The sequence below is a fragment of the Bos grunniens genome, chromosome 9, assembly GCF_055505025.1.
Source record: "Bos grunniens cultivar Pamir isolate PY7600 chromosome 9, Bosgru_T2T1.0, whole genome shotgun sequence".
Lineage (NCBI taxonomy): Eukaryota > Metazoa > Chordata > Mammalia > Artiodactyla > Bovidae > Bos > Bos grunniens.
The window spans coordinates 81,239,055-81,260,642 of record NC_141173.1 but is presented as its reverse complement, the minus strand read 5'-3'; the positions used below and the strand labels follow the sequence as shown (position 1 = coordinate 81,260,642).

Genomic DNA, 21,588 nt, shown 5'->3' with positions numbered 1-21,588 from the left:
TGAAAATGTGAACTTTGTGACTTATGTGGAAATATAGAATGTGCTTATGAAATGTTAAATGAAAAAAAAGAATGCGTAATTATGCGTGAGATGCATGAGAGTGTTAGGAGAGCATCTTTGTGAAAATATGCTTTGTTGTTACCGTTTAGTTGCTAAGTCCTGTTCAATTCTTTTGGGACCCGATGGATGGTAAGCTCTCCAGGCTCCTCTGTCCATGGGATTTCCCAGGCAAGAATACTGAAGCAGGTTCCATGGGGGAAAATAAATACTGGATTAGATTTTTTTTTTAATGAATATGATTGCATTTGCATGGTAGGATTAAGGGTGCTTCTCTGGTTGAAAATGTCTTCAATGTTGTTATGTATTTATAAGGAAAAATAATATTTATGACCCAGTAAGGCAGCTGTGCTAATAACTCTGGCTGTTAGGACACTGCTTTCTAAATGTTATTTTGGAGCTCTGCCAAAATATGCCCAAATATCTTGGGTATGTAAGAGTCTCAAGGTATTCTCAGTCTCTTTATTCTTCTTGGCCAGTTTTTTATTAAGTTTTCAAAGAAGTCGTTTGACTATAACTATGCTCAAGAGGGTAGTGTGACACCTGTGGTAATTGTGGGCCTATTCGCACTCACTTTGCACCCATTATCTTCTCTTCCTAAACTGAGAAGTGTCTTTACTGTCGTTGGTCCTCAGTAAGCTCCTGGTCAAGATTATTGAACTTTTGCTTACAGAAAGCAAAGAAGCTCTGTGATGTAAAGGGGAAAATGGTGGAGGAGTAGTCAGGAGACCTCCCTCCCGGCGGTGGCCCAGGACAAGTGTCTGCAACCTCCTGGGCCTCAGCCTCATCCTCAGTGCAAGGAGGAATCTCCATGACCACTAATCCATAGCACAGGGCTGTGAAGACATTACAGTTCACACACTGACTCCAAGGTACCCTTCATTCTCTTCAAGGGTAGTTTTCCATGCTCCTGAGAGAGTGATTTACTATGTTCACTGTGGCAACAGCTTGGACAGCTGAAGTGTTCTTAGAGTAGCCTTGTCAATTCAGGGAGCATGGTTCCTGTCTATTACATGGGGAACCATTCAACCAGAGAAAGTCACTCTAATCCAGCATTGTAGATATATGGATTTATTACACAAAAATGACTAAACTAGGCCAATTGGTGACAAGCACAATCAAATATTAGCTAATGATAAATTACTCTATTGTTTAGGCCACATACTTGACAGAAATACAAAGTTCAAATGTATTTAGATTTTCTGATGGAGCCCAAATACCACTGACTGAGGTGGGGTTGTTTTTTATTTTTGGTCTTGTTTTCCTTTTAAGGCAGGCAATAAAAACAAAATGAATGGAAGGAGGTGTAGATTCAACTGCTTTCATCAGCTTACAAAGTTATTTTAGATAGGTACTACTGCATGGTGTAAGAATTATAGGGAATCAACCATCATCTCTCAGTTGTTAGTCATTTCTAAGGAATGTTGTATCGTGGTTTGCAAACATGGGGCTCACTTGTTACACAGGCAACATATCTGTACCTTCTGTGTAAATTACGACAATCATTTAACTAAATCATCCATACATATAATTAATATATTTTGTACTTACTGCTTTTGAAGCTTGGTAGGGAGCACTCATGCTGAAAAATTCCTAAATAATTCAAAATCACTGACCACTCAGAGAGTCCTAGTTAGTTTGAAACTAGCGCATACTTGCTATATTGTGAATGAAAAACCTAAATAAGATTCTGGCTTGGTGGCCAATCATGAAATGATGCAAGAAGTGAAGCAAGAACTATGAATACATAATTTAAGAAAACAATATTTCATCTAAATAATGAACAGAGCGGTGGTAGATCTAGACACTTGTACAGGTCAGTTTCACATTATACATTGAAGCATTAATGAGGAAAGGATTCTTAGGGTCTTCAAGTCATTCTGTATCATGATGGGCAGTGCGCCAGATTTTTCCTAGAAAGCGACTAGCCTAAACAGTATGACAGCACAAAACCATCGTGTAAGAACCCAGAGATGATAGGACACTAGCTACTCAACGTTGTTTGAAAGCACCTTTGTATAACTAACTCTTTCATAAAGGGCCTGGAAAAGTGCCAAAAAAATATTGCACAGCTCTTAGATACTCAATGTGAAAATTATGTGCATTGTACCATTTTGCATTTCATTGTTTAGGTGCTCTAAACCTAAGCAATGTAATGGTCCAGTGTAATTAAAATAACCAAACTATTTGACATTTGTCTCGTCATAGTTATGGCAAGAACCCTAGAATAATAATTAAGGCTATTTATCACCATTAATGAGGACCATATCCACGTGAGTTTCCTAGATAACTATTTCTTGAATAGCAGCAAGACTAGCATCTAGACATTGGTTGTCTTGGAAGTGAAAACACATTTCCCATGGGAACTGGGGATTTCTACTTAGTATTATTATTACTATTTGTCTTCTCCATTAGCAGGAACAATTTTGTTTTGTTTTGTTGGAGCATCTACCTTCAAATAGTGGGTAACAAATCTATTTAAACCTTTTTTTTTTTACAACTGAGGTAACTCAATTTTTCTGTTAACAATATGTGTAGTGGGACTCGGGGAGTGACAGTATGTGGTTAATTCCAAATTGCATTATAAAAATATATATTTATGACCTTGCAATAGGTTTTTAACTTTCACTGGAATATAGTTGTGTCTTATGTCCTAGAACTTTAAAGTTACTTAATCTACCCTGGGAGGACCTGATTCAGAAGTAGCCAGAAGCTGTCCAGTTTTCTCACTCTTCTGCCTAGCCTCCCAGATTCCCATTTATCTTAGGTTCTCATCAATTGAGATATAGCTTTGCCTTCTGTCAAACTTTCTCTTGAAGCTAAGATAGCAAGTTAATATTTGAGCTTCAGAAAATACACATCTATGGGTAAGATGAATAGAATTAACTGATATTACTTATGAACCATAATTAAGCTGTTTATGGGTCTCTAGTAAACACTTTCTGTGGGAGACAGGGTGTAACAGTCTAAGAATGATTTGGAAATTTATGCTAGTGAATTCTCCCAAATGATCTATCTGGATATTCATTTATATTCCTCAAGAGAGATTGCCTATAACTAGGACTTGCCTGCTGTAAAGAACTGCAACCTCCACATTTTCATTGCATCAGTAAATTAATAAGAATCAATGAATAGAATTCCAAAGTAGTCAGTTACATCTTTTCCTCATCTCTAATTTTACTTATCCTAACTGACATTATATAGTCATCACTTCCGTGTGCCAATCAGTACTGAAAATAAACTCTTCTGCTCTCACACATTGTTATTTTATTGCTTTTTCTGTGCCTGAACATTCTTTTTATTTTCAAACTGGAAAATTTCATCTAGTTGCCAGATGCTTTTGTTGTTCTACAGTTTTAAGTAGCACAGTTACTTAGAATATATAATAATAATCTTGCTTTGATTTCCATGTTACTAATATATAGATGATATAATGCTCCTCTGGTTTAAATGCTATACTTTGTTGTGTTTTTTTCTCTTTCCTCAATAGGTGGAGTCTTTGGATTTTTTAAAAGACAACAGTAATTGGATCTACTTGAAAAATTAAGTGAATTGATTTGTTTGGAACACTCTTTGACCAATTCTTTAACGTTTAGCCACTGGGTAAGTTGAGTCAAGTACTTTCTATGTGGTTTGACTTCAAAATTATTGAAATGATCTCAAGCCAGGTATTAAGCTTTATGTGAAATTTTGAAACTCATAATTTGAGGCCCTCAAAACCTGTGAAAGATGTCTAGGATGCTATCTAAATGAACTTCACCACATCAGCAGAACCAACCTGATGAGAAAGATGAGAAGATTAGAAAATGTTGTCATTTATAGTTTGAAACCAGATCCTTTCATTTACTGTTCTAATCATTATTTGCTTGTTGCAATCTGAGGTAATGTGAGAATATCAGATTTTACTTTTAGTGACATATTCGGTACTGTATCGTATCAGATTCAAATCTAAGGTATCAGGCAGCAGTCCCCAACCCTTTTGGCACCAGCGTTCTGGTTTGGTGGAAGACAGTGTTTCTACAGACTGAGGACAGGGGATGGTGGTTTCAGGATGACTCAAGAGCAGTAGGGTTTGAGCTTCTATGAGAATTCAATACTGTTGCTTATCTGACAGGATGCAGGCCTCAGGGAGTAATGCTGGTGATGGGGAGCAGCTGTAAATACAGACGAAGCTTCGCTCACCTGCCTGCCCTCCACACACCTCTGCTGTGTGGCCCAGGGGTGCAGGGACGGTGGTTGGGGTCCCCTGCTACAAGGAACATTTTCCCGACCCAGGGATTGAACCTGTGTCTTCTGCATTGGCAGGCAGATTCTTTACTACAGCACCACCTGGGAAGCCCCTGAGAAAATTAGTAACTCTCCTTATTCTCGTTTTGCAGAAGGCTTGGTTTCTGTGATAAGAATAGCAATCTGAAGGACTTACTTAATCCAGCTTCCTTATTGCACTGTGTCACTTCAGAATGCTCTTAAGGTACAGAATTCTTAACCAGGAAGTTTAGGCTTTTAGCAAATTTTGGGGCTGCCAAGCCAAAATTTAGCGGGAACAGGACTTTGGTTACTATTAAGATGTCAGTGTAGTAAAGCCTGCTCTGTCAAACAGATTTTTAAAGTCAGAAATCTAAACAATACTAGTTTTAGGGTTTGGTAATTTTTGTTTTAACTGGGCAAATGCTTACTCTCTATACAGTAACAGAAAACAGGGAAAAAATTTTGTATTCCTAGTCCAGGTCACAAGATTTGACTTTCTGAAATTCTATGTTTTATTCATGATTCTAAATTGTGCAGCCTGGTACTTAATTTTCCTCTGGATAAACTGAAGGTATTTAAAAATCTGATGAATGATGGTAAATGAGAAGAAAGTGTCTAACCATTCAGGAAACAGACTTCAAAACCAAACTAACAGTGTCTGCTTTACCTGTGGGCATCTTCAGACGTGATGGGTCAGGGGGTGTTTCAGGGATACTGTCGAATACGGATTATGCATTGCTAACAATTGCTTTAGCTTTGTCTAGAATAATTTTCCTTTGGCAACTTCCCTGGAACTTGATTTGTTTGAATAGCTTTTGAGCATCCAGTGAGTGCAGAGATGTTAAGTGTGGAAACCCAGGGAACCTTTTCATGTGGCTTGAATGGGTTCATGGACCCAAGATTCATCTGTGACCAAGTTTTTACTGTTATGGGCACATGGTACTTTTGGGAAATTTTTTAGGGTAACTCAGTGGACATGAATTTGAGCAAACTCTGGGAGATTGTGGAGGACAGGGGAGCCTAGCGTACTGCCATCCATGGGGTCACCAAGAGTCGGACACAACTTAATCACTGAACAACAACAACAACAACAGCTAAGCAGATGAAAAACCCATCAGGAAGAGAAATGGTAAAGAAGTTTCAAAAGCAAAACCTTAATTTCTTCAGTAGCCATAATGGAAGATGAAAATTGATACTCTGAACTACTCACTTAAATGTCTTTGTCTGCCACATTTCATTTTCCATCTGCTCACAAGGATTGACTTATACAGTTATTCCCAAAGTACCCCAGAGTATAACAGTTAAATTTGGTTGGTGGGACCTAATTTAAATTATGTTTAGGAAACTGTTCTGTAGGTGCCTCGTGAGAATGGACGTTGGCCTTCCTGCTTATCTCACTGTGAATTCTGAGCACCTTTGGTTAAGTCAGATCTTTGGTTAAGTCAGTCACTGCATTTTAAAATAATTTTTCTTTTGAGTTACATAAGGACACAATTCGTAAGGTTACAGGAGGATTAAACTCTTGGCAGGTGGTAGAGACTCAGTAACTAGTAGTAATAATAACAATGGTGATTCACGGTGGTTAAGTCACAATCATGGTTTAAACGTAACAGTAATTGTATTTTATTAATCACATGACTGATTCTTTAGCCTGTCATTGTGGACATAGCTCACAGAGATGAGTACTTCTTCTCCATTAAATCAAATACTTGTTGAAATACTCCATAAAAACAAATGCTTGTTTTGGTAAGAAGCACAGCATATGAAACCAGTCAGCTTTTTTCATGCCATATATGACATTATCAGCAAGCTGTCAATCACTTTATCTGTGAGCCTGGTCTTGTCCATTGACTCAAGCAAGGATTTTTTTTTTTTTTTTCAAATAATAAATTTTTAAAATATGTCCATTTTCCCCCACTCAAAATTGCTAGAAATAGAAAACAGGGTAAATAAAAAGGGAAAGTTTGCATGAGAAAATTTTACATGATAAAAAAAGAAAACTGTCATCATTAGGATGGTCTTCCTTTTATGATATTTTTTGTAAAAAGATAATAAATATAGATTACTTTATAATAATGTGACTTTTCACGTCCTGCCATTGTCCTTCAAGAAGCCAGTGCTTTTGACCGATCTTGACCTTATTCATTTTCAGGTACTAGTAGCTGGACTATATAGACCTTTAAATCAGGTGCACAGAGTTATATGCTCTCATTGCATTGAATGCAATTATTTCAGAATTATGTAAGTAGTATGTCTTCTTTACGCTAAGGAAAGATAAGACGGAGGGTGAAAATTGTTAGCATTCACCAAGTATGTTCTGCAGAGTCAGGTTTTTTGCTATAGCTGCTTCATCTCTGAAAAGTAAGAATAAAGGATTCTATATTCATTTGAGGAAATCGGATTTCAGAGAAGTAATTAATTTGTTAAGAATTCTACAGTTATGATAGTAATTTTAAGAGTCAGAAGTTATCAAAATCTTACTTTGAATTAGAAAATCCAAACTATGTAATTCTATTTCCTGTAGAAATTGCTGTATTTTCTGATTTCCCCAGACTCAGTTTTCATCCATCCATCTGCTCCTTTATATGTTTTTATAGTTATTTTTGTCATTACTTATACCAATATGGAAAATAAAACGGAAGATTTTTAATCCATTTTATTTAGACACATTTTTCCTGGTGGCTCAGATGGTAAAGAATCTGCCTGCAATGCAGGAGACCTGGGTTCGATCCCTGGATTGGAATGATCCTTTGGAGTGGGAAATGGCAACCCACGCCAGTATTCTTGCCTGGAAAATTCCATGGACAGAGGAGCCTGGTTGGCTACAGTCGATGGGGTCGCAGAGAGTCGTACATGGCTGAGCATGCATGCATATACATAAAGATTTGATGAGGTTTCAAATAAGGTTTGCACTCTGTTCTCTATGGTTTGATACAGCTTTTCCTGCTATTATATATAATTCAGAGCAGACCTGATGAACTTCAATGTGTTGTGGCCTTCAGAGTATTTACTTTAAATGGAGCCATTTTTATAGGTTTTTCAGGTGCTTACAGTTCTGTTGGGTCCTTTATGTTTTAAGTTAGCTGAAGAGAGTTTTACTAAACCGATATGAAACCTATGGCCTTATAAACTCTTCCACAGACTGTGGTTTGTTTGGTCATTACAGTCTGTGTGAGTGGAGCTCATTACTGTTAGCTTCTCGGGCTACAGAATTTCACTTTTTCAAAATTATTTTTAACCTCTTGTATAAAATTTCAGTCTTCCTGCTTTGTTTTTCAAGCACGTCACTGGACTATGCCTAGATTCATTCATACATTCAGTCCCTTACCCTTCATTTATTCATCATCAGTAAGATTAATTAAACCAGTATTCTGAGCAGAGCACATTTTGTTCCTCGAACATTCTGTAGCCATTTGAAAGACTTGACTGATTTTCTCTCATTTTCTCTTGTTTCATGGTACTCCCTCCTGCCTCTCCTTTCTGCCCCTTCCTTTAACTTGCAGTGTAGGATGGCTGTGTGTGGCAGGACCCCTTCTCTTGTATTGGCCACACAGAACCTGCACAATGGAACTGAGTAGTCATATGCCTTGTTTCTAGGATGGCCTGAATAATTATTTGTGTAATGCCTTACAGTTTGCCAGTGGCTTCCACATTGGATGATCTCACTTAAATCAAGAACTATTGTGTGGCTACTACTTACATTTAATTTTGTGTGTGAGGAAACAGAGGCTCTGGGGGTTACAGTGGAATGGTTTGCTCCAAGTCACAGCATTCGTGAGTCATAAAAGCAGGATTCAACCCTGGTTCTCCCAACTTCAGACGGCATGTCATTCGATGCCAGGTCACCAGTCTGGTTGACGGTGCTGTGCTGTGTGCTGGGAGTGTTCAAATACCAGAGATTTGTTGATATCATCTGTATATTCTCTTTAGCATGAAACATGTGAGTAGATGCCATATGGAGGTTGGGGGAAGAACCACATCTCACAGTTTTAAGGAATCTTGAAGGCAATGCACCTTTACTTCCTTGATGATACTGTGAAAATCACCAATCACTCCCTTGCTCTGAGAATCTCATAGACTCCAGGCAACATCCTTGTAGATCAAGAATGGCTTTTGGAATTCTGGTCTTTTGGCAGTTATAGTTTTCACTGTGAATTACTAGATTGGATATTGGAGAGCATCACCCACGAGGGAAGTCGTCATGCTTTATCTCTTCTCTCTGAAACTCCTTGCTGTTGTTGTTTAATCATTCAGTGGTGTCCTACTCTTTTGCTACCCCATGGACTGCAGCCAGTCAGGCTCCTCTGTTCATGGGGTTTCCCAGGCAAGAATATTGGAGTGGGTTGCCATTTCCTTCTCTAAGGGATCTTCCCAACCCAGGGATTGGGTTCTAATTCTCCTGCATTTCAGGCAGATTCTTTACCGCTGAACCAGCTGAGAAACCCTGGAGTCCCATTAATACTTTGTATTTTTCTCCTGTCATGTTTTTGTATATATTTTTGTGTTTGTGCTTTTTAGTAAAGTGATACCTGTAGGACTTTTATCACACCTGCCACTCTGTAAGCTGCTTGAAGGCAAAGACTGCATCTTTATTTCATTGGTGTCCTCTTCAGCCTTAAAAAATAGTGGTTGAAAAACAAGTAGTAGATATTCCATAAATAAGTGTTGAATTTAATGAAAACATTTGATTATGAGCTTTCATCTAAGATTCATTTTGGGAGCTTCAAATTGGTACCTGGGCACAGATTTAATTTTAATCATAGTAGGGAGATGAATCAGCAAGTCTTTGTGTGTATGAGTTGCTCAGTCGTGTCTTGACTCTTTGCGACACCATGGACTATAGCTTGCCAGACTCCTCTGTCATAGAATTCTCCAGGCAAGAATACTGGAGTGGGTTGCCATGCCCCTTCTCCAGGGGATCTTCCCCAGCCAGGGGGGTCTCCCTCATTTCAGGCACATTCTTTACCATATGAGACACCAGGAAAGCCCCTGAGCAGAGAGCCATGAACAGATTTATATGCTTTGTAGGTGATCTTTGCAAATGCAAAAAATTTGTCTTGAAGTAAAATAACAACCCCCCCTCCAGCCACAAACAAAACAAAACTCCATACATTCTCCTACAAAGGTATTTTATTGTCCCTGTCTTGACCATGAGAACAAAAATAATTGATCTCTGCAAAGACTTAATGAGATAAAATAACAGTGGGCTCTGTTTGGAGGCTTCCTAGAAGGTACAGGTGTAGCTGTGCTGTGAATGTGGAGCATAGCTGTCACAGGCTTAGCACTAAGGATGTGCATTTAACTTGGCCTGCGTTGCTGGGAAGTCCCTGAAAATTTTTTAGCCAGAGTGATGTCATCAGAGCTGCACTTTAGGAAACTGAATCAGGCTGGGTTGTGTTGGATGGCGTGGGGGTAGAGGTGAGGGTGGGGTGAGTGGGTGCAAGAGTCCCTGAAAGCCTCTTAGGCGGCACTTAACATTAATTCACACAAGAAGCTGTCACCTCCTGTTATGCCCTTTCCCTCGCCTCCCACACGTACATCACAGATGAAAGCACTGTTAAGAAAACCTTAGTGAACACTTAAATCCCAAGTTCAAGGAATTCTTTCTTTTTTATTGTATCAAAGTATAGTTGATTTACAATATTGCCTTCGTTTTGGGTGTACAGCATAGTGATTCAGTGTTTTTATTTTTATAGATTACACCCCATCTATCATGGCTATACTACCCTGTGCTGGAATTCTGACTTAACTTCCTCCAGTCTTTTCTTTAGCTTCTCACTTCTTGGTTCTGCATCCTCATGCCTTTGTGGCTACTTTCAGCTCAAAGTATTTCCTTTAAGACTCTGCTGATGCCTCCACAAGTGACTGCTTCTGAGAATTGTCCCTGGAGTCCATACACCCAATGCCCAAGGGCACAGTGCCTAGACCTGACCTATGAAAATGTGACAGTTGTACCAAAGCACCTTTGATCTGACTTTGTGCAGTGGAGGGTCAGATGGGTGTTGAGGGCCTGAATTGCAGTGACAGCAATATTGTAAATCAGCGGGTGGACAGGACACAGACAAGATGAGAGAGGATGTGCAGCAGGCCCATATAGGGCTGCCTGATTGGATGTAGGAGGTGTGTGTGTGTGTGTGTGCATGCACATGTGCTTCCGGGGGCGGGGAGCAGGAAGAAGCTGTCAGTGATGACACTGGGCTTTGAGTTTGAATAGGATTTTTAATAGAAAAAGGGAAGTGAATCCAGAAGCTGGCTTGGGCTGTAGGATGATGAATTTGTGTACCAGTTGAGTTTGAGATAAAAGTAGATAAAAACATGTACTTTCTACTACTCGACTTTTTTTTTTCCCACGAGGATTTATAGCTGGAAACAGGAAATCATTGGAAGACTTGAGTTTTCTTCCTCTTTTTGCTGTTCTTCCAGCTCCTTAAATATTTCCCAAGAGCTGAGGATGGTTTTAGGTTTTCTCAACCTTACCCCTGCCAAAATCCCCCACAAATTCATCTCTCCAGGAACATGTGTACTTGTCCGAGTACTCACAGCAGCCAGAAGTGTACCTTTCAGCCTCCTAAAAGAAAAACTTTTGGGAAAAATATAGTTGTCCTCTCCTTTTGACAAGCATGAACATTGTCACCTTACGACTTGCTGAAATTGCGCAGCAAAGAAGCACTTTCGTGCAGGCTGGAAAAGCAAGGGAATGCGAAAACACAGGCACTTCCTCTTCCCTTTGCTTGAGGCATTCAACTGAGACAGTCTAGTTCAGGGAAACAGGGGCATTTTTACTTGAGCACTAAACTCGAAGAAGTGTATTAACCATTCAAATCAGTGTGTATTAGCCATTCGAATCAAAAGTTGTTCTCTCAATTGGTGGTATTTCTAACAATAACATCCTTAGGCTCTTAAATTTGGTGGTAGCAGAGAGCCAGCTGGTCCCAGTGTAATACACTCCCATCCCCATCCACTGAGGAGTTTCTGAATTTCAGCAGAGATATTCTTGATTCAATCAGTTTAAAAGCATATAATGATCCTGTAATTATAATTTGTCATTACCTTGTGTACTAATGATTAAAGCAAACATTTAATAACCAAAGGGCAGTAAATATATTTTAGATCTTGAGCCATAAAAAGATTTCCATTAACAGAATGTTTTTTGCACAAATAAATTATTCATTGACTGTAGCAGAGCTTGAGCCTGTCATCAGCCTTAAGTGGAAATTTTGAGAACACCAATCATAACAGACGCCAACACTAAGTTGGCTTGAGCCTCCATCCTTCTTACATGGAACCTGAACTTTTTTGGCTATTTATAAGAGCTTTAATTCGGTTAAATTCAATGAATATTTATGGCATTTCTGCCATATGCAATTTAGTGTTCTGGTGGTTGGAGGACTACAATGATGAGTAAGTCTTCATTTTAGTCTTTAAGTTGTTTATACACCTAAAAGAGGGACAAGATTAGTAAATACATGACTTGGATATAAGAAGGCTTAAGTAGCAACCTCAGAAATGTATAAATAAAATTTGTTGCAAATTCAGGGGAGAAAGAAATCACATGCATTTTCTCATGGGAACAGGGAGGGAAGAGTTTGGAGATCAAGAAGTGTTCCCTGAGGAAGGCTTTTAAGATGGGCAAGGTTTTGACAGATGGAGAGAATTATAATGACATAGGCAAAAAGTTGGGATGTATAATGTGGATGTCATTGGAATGAAAAGTAACTTGGTGTGTTTGGAACACAACATTGGTAAGTGAAGAGACATGAAAGAAGAGGAAAGAGAGATACCTAGAGATTTAGAGAGTATAGAAGGCTTTCAATGAGTAATTAGCACATCAGTTTGGTAGACATTAAGGAACCACTTTTGAGCTAAGGAATGATGTGATTGGATTATATTTTTGAAATATACCTCACCTCATAGGTAAGACTTAGAAAACTTGGAGGTCAACAAGTTAAAGAGCCATTGGAATTGTCTCCATGAGAGGTAATAAATTTCTGAACTAAGTTGGTGGTAATAAGAATACAAAGGAGGGCCCAGATGGGAGAGATGGTACAATTATTTGTCTATAGGTTTCGCACATGATTGCCTACATGATGGGTAGAAAAGAGGAAAGAGTTAAAAATTCCATTCAACAACTTTAGGCAGTTTTTGAATCCAGTCAACATCTGTGGAAAACCAGAGTCGTATGCAAGACGTTGTACTCCGTGCTAGAGTTGTGTACTAAGGAAAATGAGAAAGCTGCTGTCTCTGAATGGCTGAAAATTTGATTGGGGAGATAAATGTACTCAACTAAAATCCAAAGCAGATCATGATTAGTATGATCACAGGAGATATGAGAGAGTGGTGCTTGTGTTAATTTTGATGCTGGAAAAGTGGAGAAACATCTAGGGGAGAGGACACTTGGGCCTGGAAGATCAGATAGAGGAATCCAAACTATTTTAGGTCTCAGAAACATAGTGGGAAAAACTAAGTGAGACAAGTATCAAAGAAGCTGAGGGGGAAGAACCTTACAGACAGAGGAGCTCTTATTGCCCCTGGTATGTCAGATTCTGAGCTGGGAGCTCTGTGTTTAAGGAGTGGTTCCACAGTGCTCACAGTACTGCAGAGAGTTAACAATGTTATCTAAGGAAGGGCCCCTGCATTCAGCAATTTTAGGATTAGGAGTGGTTTTTTGAAGAGGTTTCAGTTGGATAGAGATTAGCCTGGTGGCTCAGATGGTACAGAATCCGCTTGCAATGCAGGATACCTGGGTTCAGTCTGTGGGTTGGGAAGATCTCCTGGAGAAGGAAGTGGCTACCCACTCCAGTATTCTTGCCTGGAGAATTCCATGGACAGAAGAGTCTGATGCGCTACATATAGTCCATAGTCTCACAAAGAGTCGGACATGACTGAGCGGCTAACTCAGTTGAGTAGGGAAGGAAATATTCTGAAGGTTATTCCTAGTCTTGAAGCCCCAGTACTTTGGCCACCTGATGGGAAGAGCTGACTCTGGAAAAGACTCTGAAGCTGGGAAAGATTGAGGGCAAGAGGAGAAGGGAACAGCAGAGGAAGAGATGGTTAGATAGTATCACTGACTCAATGGACATGAGTTTGAGCAAATTCCAGGAGAAAGCAAAGGACAGGGAAGCCTGGCATGCTGCTGTCCATAGGGTCTCAAAGAGTTGGACATGACTGAGCAACTGAACATCAACAGCAATCTTGAAGACAGAAGTAAACTCTAGACTGAACTTTCCTCAGTGATTTATCCTTGACGGGTCAAGTTTACAGAAACAGTAGATCTGATTGCACCAGGTGGTCTTCGAGGTACCCCCTTGAGAATGTGTTAGTCCTCAGCGGTTTAGTTGCTCAGTGGTTTTGACCCTTTGTGACCCCACGGACTACAGCTGGCCAGGCTCCTCTGTCCATGGGATTCTCCAGGCAAGAATACTGGAGTGGGTTGCCATCCCCTTCTCCAGGCGATCTTCCCGACGCAGGGATGGAACCTGGGTCTCCCACACTGCAGGCAGATTGCTTACCATCTGAGCCACCTACTCCTGAGAAGTCTTTGCTAATTGTATATTGCAAGCGTCTTGGATTCCTAGATGATTTTCTCACAGGTCGGAGATTTCAACACTGACTCCCAGCCTCCTTTGCTCACTTCCTTCTTCCCACCCCTTCCCTTTAAGCACCCAGCTGGTTAGGGTGCACGCATTTGCCACACCCTTGGCTCAAGGTCAGGGAAGTCCTCGGGCTCTCCTTGGCGCTTTTCCCAAGTGGAAGGAGATTTCGACAGAGAACAATCCAGGGAAGTGCACGCTCACAGAGACACATACGCACACACACCAGTTCTTTTCCTGTCCTTCAAGATATTCATGTGCCAGTAAACAGACAAAACATACCGTCACTTACAGGCAGGTTGTGTCACATTCACCCTGAGAAAACAGGGCAGGAATGTAGTCATCTAGCAGGAGGTAATGGGGACAGCATTTAGGAACAGTGATAGAGAAAAAATTAAAGGAGTAACACATTACTATAGAATGTGAAGGGATGACATCGTGTCAAGGTTATGTTTAGTGGAGTTTTAAAAAATCAATTAGTACAGTAAATTGAACACAATAAAAGAATTTTCGCAGAGGCACTCATATTACTACAGAGGGGAATTTTAAATTGTATCAGGCCATCCTGTAATTTGAGAGGAACGAAAGGAGGGAATTTAAAAGGAGTAGGAGACTGGAGCAAGAAGCAATTGCTTCTTCACCCCTCAAACGTTGTGTGTTAATTATCATTCATTCATTCATTTATCCATTACCCACTTGATCACTCTATCAATAAACGTTTACCAACTTCCTATCGTGTCTTGAGCTGAATGCTGGGAAATGTAACTGAGTAGAGGGGGGAAAAATGTAACATTTTAAATACAGTACATCCTTCTTATGGGAAACTAGCCAATAGAAGTAGGTTTCCCTGTTTTATTAATATTAGTGTGTGTTAGTCACTCAGTCGTGTCCGACTCTTTGTGACCGACCCCATGGACTATAGCCCGCCAGGCACCTCTGTCCATGGCATTCTCCAGGCAAGCATACTGGAGCAGGTTGCCATTTCCTTCTTCAGGGGATCTTCCCAACCCAGGGATCAAACCTGGGTCTCCTGCATTGCAGGCGGATGCTTTACTGTCTGTGCTACTAGGGAATCCCACAGCTTGATAGAAGTACATTTATGAGGTGAGTATTATATACTCCTGATTTTACCGCTCAAAGCTGACTTTCTGCCATTGTAAATCCTAAAATGGGTTCAACTTGCTACAGTACAGTAGTCCAGCTCTATTCGATTAATGGTTATGGGACTTGTCAGAACTTCTAGAGAAACTGTCGTGTGTTCTCATCAGACTTTACCTACTACAGGAAAATTGGAATTTCTTTTCCTTAAGAATTCAGTCAGCAGGATGATTAATCAGGCTGCTTTTCCTCTGTCTTATCAAAAGCCTTGGGCTAGATAGGGTCAATAAGCTTTTTTGTGTCGCCATAGAAATGTCCTCAGGAAATTCCTCCAAACATAGGGTCACTATCTACCTTCTGAAACATGACAAGATCTTTACAACCAGCAGTCATTAAGTCTGACTTAGACTGGTCTCCTAGGGCACAGTAAACCTGAGAATGTTAGTGATATGTTCCTTGCCAGCTAATTCTTTCTCTTTTTACTTTTTTTAATTACCCCTCCTTGCCTCATTTTAATAATTTTCTGCTCTTTTTCCAACTGGCAACTGTAGCTAATAGGTTTGTGTCTGGCAGGACTTGTTTTATTATCAGCTTGGTGATGCATAAGAAAACAAGACCTTCATTTTCAGCATATATTCATGTTTTGAGGTCAGATATAACATGGTGCCATGTTTTAACTCTATTAAATGGTCAAAAATTTAAAGTGAACTAAGAAACCTATGGCACTTTTGTCCCAGAACTCTTAATCTTAGTTCTTTTGTTTTCAAGTAAAATAAAAAATATATATGTGTCATATTTTCATAAATGGCAATAATTTTCATTATAAGTGGCAGCAATTTTTTATTATGTCAAAACAAAATTTTGGGTTTTTGCAGTTGATTAACATTAACATAGATTTTTGCAGAGATACTAAAATATTGTAATTAAACTATGTTAACTTGAAAGTTTTATTATACATAAAGAATGCACTAACCCAAATTTGGGAGTATTTATTGACAAAAATAAAATGTTTAAGTGGACTTTTTTTATTCTAGAGAGAGAGAAAACAATCTCACTTTGGTATTATTTTCTAAATAGTATGCATTTATGACTGCCTATACTGTTTTCTAAATCTGTGGCCATGGAGAAGACAGGAACTGGTCTGATGTGTGTACCTAGATCATTCATTCATTCACTCATTTATTCATTCATCCAGGATAGGGATGGAAGGATGTTGATCAGTGACTGATATTTTCCATTTCAATAAATGCAAGTAAAATAAATGTTTTTAACTGGAAAATATAGTATTAATAGAGAGTGAAGAATTACATGTCACACTCTAGGTTGTTGTAAGTGGATGGAAAACTGCCATATGGTCAGGAAATACATAATAGCATCATTTTAATAAATTATTGATTAATTAATTATAAAATTCTCTTTGATCATCTACAGGTAAAAGGGATGTCTTCTTTTCAAATTATCTAGAATTGTATGCGTGCTTTTAAGTTTATGTGCTGTGAACTTTTGCCAGTGGCAGGAACAAGACTTAAAATACTTACAAGAAATTTTCTGCTGTATTAAAAAAAAAAAAAGAACATTAAAAGAATTAGAAAGATAAATATGTACCTGGTGCAGAGTTGATACTCAATAAATATCTGTTATATGGAAAAAAAAGAAATTTTATGCTAGTTACAATAGAAGAGTTCTTCAGGGCCCTCATCTAAGCTTTTATTCTTAAGCTGTTTAAACATATACCTAATGGAAATTTATCCTTAAGAATTTTATGATAAGACATTTTATTTTACAATTAGCTACAGATATTAAAAATTTTCCATATCAGATATTTTATATTTGTATTTTTTGACACAAATAAGATTGTCTTATACAGTATGTGAGAAATAATATTTGTTCACTTTTTTTGTGATTTTACTTAGAATTTAGAGATGAGCCAGTGGACAAAGAAAACTTAATCTTTAATTGAAGATATACATATTATTTTATTTTAAACATTGCTAGGATTATAATCACATTTTTAATGTACCCCATTTTACATACATATGTTTGATGCAGTTTGGATATCTGATAAAAATTTAAATTGAAATAAATTAATTCCATTTTAAGGTTGGCACTGTGAATTATTCTTCAGAACAGATGTAATTAGTTAACATTTTTCTGAAGCACACATTTTAAAATCTTTTTACCCATAATATCATTATCACTTAAACCCTCTTTTAGAAATCTTAGAGAATTATGTTTGGAAATGTTCTGTATAAATTTTGTAATGTCTATTATAAATAGATATCTTTGAGTTTGTACATTTAGTAATAATATACATAACTTATGAGAAGGATGACTCTTGGTAACTCTGTGATATCTAAGTCTTATTTTGTAACATTATCAAAACCTTAATGAGTGATTTCTGAATTTAATAATACTAATGTTACATGGTAACACATAAACAGTATGTGGATAGTTAAACTGTAGTAGGGGCTTCCCAGGTGGCACTAGTGGTAAAGAATCCGCCTGCCAATGCCAGAGACACTAGAGATGCAGGTTCAATCCCTGGGTTGGTAAGATCCCTTGGAGGAGCACATGGCAATCCATTCCGGTGCTCTTGCCAGGAAAGTCCCACGGACAGAAGAACTTGGCAAGCTATGGTCCATGGGGTCGCATCTAGTCAGACATGACTGAGTGACTGAGCACACACGTACATATAACTGTGGTAGGTAGGGAACAGTGATTGGTTGGAAAATTCATTGGTTGAAATGTCAAGAAACTGTCGAGGTTCTTGGGGTCTCATAGACTATGTATCTTGTGCAAGTAATTCAACCTTCCCTTATTCCACTACCCACCCTCTTAATTTATATATATATAATATAATTGCATATTCATGTACATCTGCAAAACCTCTAAAAGTCTTCCTCTGTTTAAAATAATATTCTGTGAGATTCTAAAGAAGAGTTGGAAGGCAAAAACCCTTCATGGGTGGCTTGCTTTCATGACAATCTTGAGGGAGAGTTGATTAGAAGCCAGGCTTGGTTTGGACATAAGTACACACAACCTAGGATTCGGCTATTGCCACCAATACTTGTGAGGCCTCCAGGGCAGGAGTTCAAATGGATGCCCACATGCTTCTTCTTAAATGAGTCAGTGATTCTTTATTTGTCAAGAATGTGAATTTGCAGGGATTTTATCTGACCAGTTTAAGTTGTGGATTTGGTGAGAATAATTTTCTGGCTCCTCCTTGCTGTTTTGAATAGTAATTAAATCCTCATCAAATAATGAATTTGTAATACCCTGTTAGTGAATTTTATATGGGTCATGCTTAATAAAAGTTTGCTTACTTTCATTGTTTCAGGCTTTATAAAGTTAAGCAGATTGACTTTGTCTAACCCCACAGTTTGCAGTGTCACAGCTCACAAATCTTCAGGGCATTTGAACTCCTTTGATTATAGATTGGAGCACAGAGATTGGGCACAACATAAGGAAAAGGCATTTCCTGGGCCTAAAACAGCTGTAGTCAGGAGCTGGGGTGTTTAAGGCTATAAGACAACTGGATGCCAGTGACAGAGGCACCCATATAGTTGTTAGCACATTTCTTTTGTGTATTTGTGGTATGGGGGCTTTCTGAGGCATGGAACCCAAGGCAGGAACTCCTCCTGCCTTAAGGTGTGGACTCTGCTATTGTATCTGGGCATTAGCATCCTCTTGAGGGGCACTAGACAGCAGAGCGCCTCCTTCCTGAGGACACTAGGGGGAGCAGGTGGAGGAAGGCGTAGCAGATGCTGTTGTGACTTGCTGTCAGACTCCCCGTGGGCTTTTGTAAGTCCTCCTTGCTGGCATCCTAGAAATACTTGGTTGGGACTTTTCGAGGGGACTGGAGGTCCTTTATGAGCAAGTGGGGCTGGAAAAGGAGCTGTGGTTAATTGGTGTTGGTGCCCCTTCATCTGTATATGCCTGTAGGCTGCGAGGGTCTGGAAGTGTTTGGGCAGCTCATTTCCAAGTCAGTAAGTGCACCCTTCACTTCCATAGGGATGGGGAGAGACACTTCCATCCCTTAAATCCGTTTTCTCCACACATTTGGATAGGATAGTTCCATTTTCATTTTGTGAATATGCACTGTGGAGGGAGCTAGCTCCTGTTGTGCCTGCTCAGTTGTGTCAGACTTTTTGTGACCCCCAAGCTGCCGAAGGGAGCTAGGGAAACAATTAAATCATTGATCCTAGGTCATTGGAATGATGAAGGGATTTATTATTTACCTAGATTGGGAACCTTAACCACAAATAGAATTGAGAGGATCTGAGAAATTTGGTTGAGAAAAGAATTAAAACTTTATTTTCACAAACATCCAGTGGAATGTTGGCACTCCCTCCATTATTAATGTAGGCAACAGACAGTAATGTTAGCAGTTTCTGTGACTTTGTCACCAGTAGAAGTCACAGATATTTTCATGTCACCTTACTTTGTAGATAATATCTCACAGTATCTTTATAATTGTGACTACTCAAAATGATGGTGAATATTATCCTGCACTGTATCCTGTTTCTGATTTTTAATAGTCACATATATTACTGTCAACAGATGTGTTTAAAATCTTTTGAGGTAGTTGAATTTCATTTCAATTGGTTTCCTTTATAGCTCTGTGTATTTTATTTGACGTAGTTGGAAACACCATGTTAGGAGGGATCCCCAGGCTTCATCAGGTTGTCCAAGGGGTTCATGGTGATGAGAAGGTTGAGAAGTTCTGATCTAGATAGAATCTCCTGTTTTACTGCCTTGGAGAGGGTAGTGAGTTACTTACGGTTACCTGGAACAGGAATTAAAAGTAGTGTCCTTCCTGTTGTGTGTGGCCCCCTGGCAGCTCCATCCCCATCTTGGTGCCAGGGGAATGAATGCCTTAGTCTTATTCAGCAAGCCCTTTTATTATGATGGAGGCCAAGTCGGCTTCCTTCTTTCCCTGTTCTTCCCTGTTCTGTGGTGGCCTTCCCCTCACCTCTGACTTCCAGGCCTGCAGGTGGTGGTCATCTCCAGCTGAGCTTGGCCCTTCTTGGCCCTGCGGCCCACGTCATGACAAAGCATGTTGTCCCGAGACACCTGAGCAAGTCAACAGAAAGAATAGAAAATTTAATCCTGATTGATTGACCCCATTTTAGTGGTGGTATTTCAGGCAATGTTGATATCCACCCCCCAGCAAGGGAAATCTTTCGTCCAACCCAATGGGCTTTGTTAAATTAATTGAGGAACTCTTGTCACATAGCTTCTTCCTCTTTTAGACTAGCATAAGGCTGAAATATCAACAGAGAAATAGAGATTTAACTACTAATATTTATGTTTCACTTCCTAGTGCCATTTCTTAGCACTGTATTATTCTCTTACCTATTATAATGTTATTATCATTATCCCTGTTCGACAAATGGGAAAACGAAGGCACGGGAAGGTTAGGTAACTTGCCTGAAGTTATCTATCTGTCTACTAAGAGTTGGAGACGGAATTCGAAAGAGGTTTTCTGGGTCCAGAGCCCCTGATCTGGGCTGCTGGGCCGCGTGTCCAGTTGCTATCCCAGTGCCCCACACCACCACTGCCCAATCTCTGTTCCCTTGGTTTGGGGTTATTTTGATGCAGTTCTAGGAGGGACTCTTTCCAGTTTCTCGGAGCTGTCTCTGAAAGGTACTGTGTCTTTTGGTTCCAAGTCCATTCGGCTTTAATCCCTTGCTTGTACGTATTCGGGCAATATGGAGAAGGAAAAACACATTCATACTCAGAAGGTTTAGCAGTGCTACAAAATGCTTAATTTGGATTGACTTCGTCTCCTTTTCAAGGACGTTGTCAGTGCTTTGATCTTTGCTTTTGTAGCCCTCTCGTCAGCAACATTGGCAAATACACCTTTGAAAATTTGTATCTGAATTCTTGTATTTTGAAAAAAAAAAAATTGTTTGTTAGTGTTTCTCTTCTTGAACACTAGTTGATGTTTTGCCAGCTAGTTAAACGTCTGCAAATCTGAGTGTTGGCTGAGAAACTGAGCTTGCTGTAACCAGTTATCCCCAGATGGCCAGGTTCCGTTGTGTACCACTTTTATAGATGCTCACTGGTTGCATACTTGGGGTTATGAGGTGTACTGTTCCGCTTGTTTTTGCCAGCCATGCACAGCACATTATTTGGTAGGTTGAGACAGATGGTATAGCTTAAGCTAAAATGATGAGGGAGGGGAGAAAATGAAAAAAATAGAAAAAGGGCACTTGATTTTCTAACTCGCATTTTGGAAGTGAATTTTAGTTTCTGTGATTGACTAATAAATGCAGTGTTGCTCTAAGATTCGAATTCATTAACTTCTGTTTAAACAGATATAACTGAGTAATCAGCAGGAAGCAATGTTTTCCTCCTTGGATGCTTTCAGATTTTATGGGGTCTCCTCCAGATTTGAAAATGTTGGGCCATTGGAAGTGTCAAAAATAGATCTGGGCTCTTCAGACTAAGATATACCACCATCAGTACGAATCCAAACAGAAAAATCCCAAATCTTATTTTTAAACTGGGAAAAAAAAAGGTATATATATATAGCCTGGCGAAATAGCGGTGATAAGGACAATTAATCAGTTTTCATGCAGCTGCTTCCTGA

At 39.2% G+C, this 21,588-nt stretch overlaps 1 protein-coding gene across 17 annotated transcripts in view; it reads left to right on the top strand.

The window, feature by feature from the left end:
- HIVEP2 (HIVEP zinc finger 2) overlaps positions 1-21,588 on the top strand; it is a 219,239-nt gene that overhangs the window by 118,884 nt on the left and 78,767 nt on the right. For 15 of the 17 annotated variants that reach the window (XM_086318113.1, XM_086318114.1, XM_086318124.1 and 12 more), the window contains one exon: positions 3,548-3,660. The exons of the other annotated variants lie outside the window; for them this stretch is intronic. The gene's annotated coding sequence lies outside the window, so the exon portion shown is untranslated. The remainder of the gene's footprint in view (positions 1-3,547; positions 3,661-21,588) is intronic. 17 annotated transcript variants of the gene reach the window in all.